The sequence below is a fragment of the Maylandia zebra genome, linkage group LG4, assembly GCF_041146795.1.
Source record: "Maylandia zebra isolate NMK-2024a linkage group LG4, Mzebra_GT3a, whole genome shotgun sequence".
In the NCBI taxonomy this organism is placed as follows: Eukaryota; Metazoa; Chordata; class Actinopteri; order Cichliformes; family Cichlidae; genus Maylandia; species Maylandia zebra.
Window position 1 is genome coordinate 16,386,588 of NC_135170.1, and position 3,884 is coordinate 16,390,471.

Here is a 3,884-nt window from a genome sequence, read left to right on the forward strand (position 1 = left end):
TATTTATTTAGAGATTTTAGGCTCCTCTTTTCTTAAGCAGAGTTTTTCGGTCCCCTGCACTTTAGCTTAAAAGTTGTAAGTTTCCCATGACTAAAAGAAGCACACAGATTTGTTACTATATCTATCCTCTTTTGATTACACTTATCAGGGTTGTGTTGGCCTGGAGCCTATCCCAGCTACCACAGGAAGAGAGGCGGGGTCCTGGAGATCGCCAGTCTGTCACAGTGCTATATGGCTGTAGCAGTAAAGAACACATATCTGTTTTCAAAAAGATGGAGCTGTATATTCTGTGCAGAGCCTCTGTGTACTTATGCAGACTGTTGGTAGCAGTCCTGAATACATCTCAGTCAGTGCAGTCCAAGCACGACTGAGCATCAGGTGCCTCACTGGCCCACAGCTTTGATGTCCTTGCAGCAGGTTTAGAAAACCTTATTTTTCTGTTGTATGTAGGCATTAGGTGGTCAGTGAGCTAGTGCATCTTTTAAAATAGTCAACAGTGATCCAGTATGTTCACCTCTCTGATCAGGTATTTCCTTAATTGTCATTATTTTTCAGTTCATGGGTGATAACTACTACATAATATAATATCTTTGACATCAGACTATTGTCACTGCTGTTGGAAAAAAACAATTGAATGAACATGGTTAAATTCCAGTCAATTTCTGATACCCATTTTAAGTCCTATTACTGTTTTTATTACTATTAATTTGAAAATTTTTAGTAAGTCTAGAGTAAATTCATAAACAAACTACAATAAAAAGTCATTAAGTTTTAATCCGACTCTCCCTGTCACGTTTTCAAGAGAACAGTTTTTGAGCCGACACGATGACAATGTGGGTTGTGGGAAAGCAGCCAGTAAATATGCAGAAGGGCTGGAAGAGGAGGCGTAAAAAGTTGAAGTTGTCACACACAAAAACATACACACACATACACCTACAATGTGCAGGTTGCTCATTAAGTGTGCCATAGGGACTTGGTATGTGAACCTGCCTAGTGCTGCAGTGCCGTGCTGCAGAATAGAGAAAAGATGGGACAGTCATTGCCAGAGGAATGTTTTCTTCCAGGTGAAAGAGATGACTGTACTATTCTAGTCTACTGTCAAAAAAGACTCACATAACTTTCCAGTCTTATTCTCCTCAGTGTGGCAACTATTGTACAAGCAGCAGCGTAGTTAACAAGCTGGAGGTGGCTCTAGTAATTAAATCATCACAGATTTATGTGAAAACATATGCGCTCCAACAAGTGTTCAAACTCTTAAATGAGGCCTTTTATAACATGTAACATTCTGCAACTAAGTTTCACACAAAGTACTGTCTGTACAAAATACCCACAAGCTGTCAAAGAAATCTGTTTTCTTAAACACATGGTGAACATCATTTGAATTATGCTAATGTATCAAAAATGTGTTATTCCAAATGAATATCCAATCCCCCACAGCCTAATGTGCACCTCCTGACAAAATGTAACTGCAGACCACATGAGCTGTGATTGTGGCCATGCAAACATGTGTGAAAATGTAATCTGTAAAGGGCTGCTGTTGTTTTCGGCTTCTTCATAATGTTAATGCAGTAGCCAACATTCTGCCAATGTAGCCATCTTCCATTTCCTCATTTTCACTGCTCTGCCAATCCATGTTTAAACTCACTGCAATCCAAAATTCTCTTGTTTTAGTACAGCAGTAATTTCAATATTGTTTTTGGGGTTTTTTTTTTACATTCATTACCTTGATCCCTAACATAATATTGTCATGACATTGCTTAATTAAAAGAAGCAGCTAAGAAATGATGATGAAAATATCGGATAAAGTGGGCTATACTGCAGTTCATTTACACCTGGATTTGCTTTGTTCAATGAGCCAGTAACCTGTTGTTTGTGTGAGAGTATAAGCCTAAGGTCCTCTCGTTGTCAGCAGTCAGTGTTTTATTATGAACATTAATTGACACGTCAATTTTAAAAAAGCTGCTTAGAACTGGTTGAAAAAATTGCAGTTCCTACATTTTTTGAAATATAATGTACACATATTCTTACAAGATATAACTCTTGAGTAGAAAACAGTAGTTCGCAAAAATAAATGCACTAATATGCATGTAGAATATAAAGAGAACGGACACCCTCTTTCTGTCTGAGAAGGTTCTCAGTCATCCAGGTCATCGTAGAAACCTTGGCTGATTGTGACCCACACCCGTTTTCACACCTTGACTCATGTGATTAGGTAGAGGATCAATAAGAGACCCACGACCCTCTTGGGGACACTCCCATAGAGCTTAAAATCTGCGACTCTCCACCAATTGCTCTTAGAACTGAAGAAGCTTCTTGGATGAGAGGTGAAACGTCTTTAAGGAAACTTAAAGAAGTCCAGACGCTTTTCTTTTTTACACATTTACACAGGTTTTTAACAGGTTAAATTAGGGAAAACACAATCTAACAGGATCAAAACATCACATATGTAATTTATTTAACAAAAAGTAAGCCAACATTCATAAGCAGTGAGTGAAATCTTAGTACACACTTACTGTTTCCATAGGATATAATGGGGTAAGTAGCAGCCGGGTGCTGCCAATCAAATGCGCTTGATTCTTTGATCATCGGCAAGTGTAAGCACCTCTATAAAAGCAGAAATTGTGTTTATTTGCAGGTCAGATGTGGGCTAACACAACGCCAATGAGGCAAGATATCAGCAGTGACCATAGAGAAGCCATTGTTGCTGCCTGTCGGTCTATTAAAGGTTATAAAGCCATTTCCAAGCAATTTGAACTCCATCTTTTTACACTGAGAAAGTTTATTCATAAATGGAAAGCATTAAAATTCAAGCCTTTGATTTATGCAAAGTACTTAGTTTTTCACACGCTGGTCCTACATTTTGGCTTTTTTAATGATCTGAGATGCTGTATTTACCTAAATGTAAAAGGAAGTGAGGACTTTTTTCATTTGTAAGGCAGACTCAGTATTTTTTATTATGTCCTGATTTGTAAAACCTTAGAACTGAACAAGAATGTACTTTATTTTTTTTCCACAACTGTAAATTCTATATCAGAAGTGACCCCAAAGTACTAATTGGGTGCCATTATTTGGAGTGATATATCAATATTTTATTTTATTTTATTTTATTTTTTTACTTCAACCATGCATCAGTCTTTGTACCATTTTGTGCATTAACTTGATTGTGCCTAATCTTTCTTTGTTAAATGACGTTTCAGTGGGTCAGCGCTATAGGTAAATATTAGCTTCACCTTGTCATATAAAGGCACTTAATTATAATGTATATTATTTCCATTAATTAATATAGTGAAATATATTATTATATAATATTTCTTTTTCTTGTTGGCAGCTTGTGAAAAAGCAGATTGTCTCACTTATAAACAACCCTGCAAATACCGTAAACAGTAATTGTACACAAAGAGAACCAAAACCGCTGATGACCCTTATCATCAGGTCTGATTACTGAAATTGTTGTGCACACGTGTGTCGCAAAGAGGACAACTTAAAAGTCTGTTTTTTAATTTTAATATTTGTTTGTTTATTTTCTTTTTTTTTTACTGATGTTCTTAATTAATCTGCGAGTATTTCAGGCACACCCTCAGTAGTGGCTTGTTCATTGCCGTCTGCACCATGCTGAGGCCAGGGGCATATGATGCAGCAGTGAAAAGGATCTCTGTGTTTGCTGTCTGTTTTTGTAAAGTAAAATCTGTAGGAGTGCTGCTTGAAGTTGCACAAAAGCAAGTAGGCAAGAATTTCAAAAAGTGGCATCACTGGAGATGTCTGCTTTTCAATTAAATATGCCAAGGCAAGTACAATTCAGATATGTCTAAAGCGTCACCCTGCTGCTATGAATCAGTCAGTTGCTGGCTTTCATCACAGTGAAAGAGGACTTCTATCATTTAATC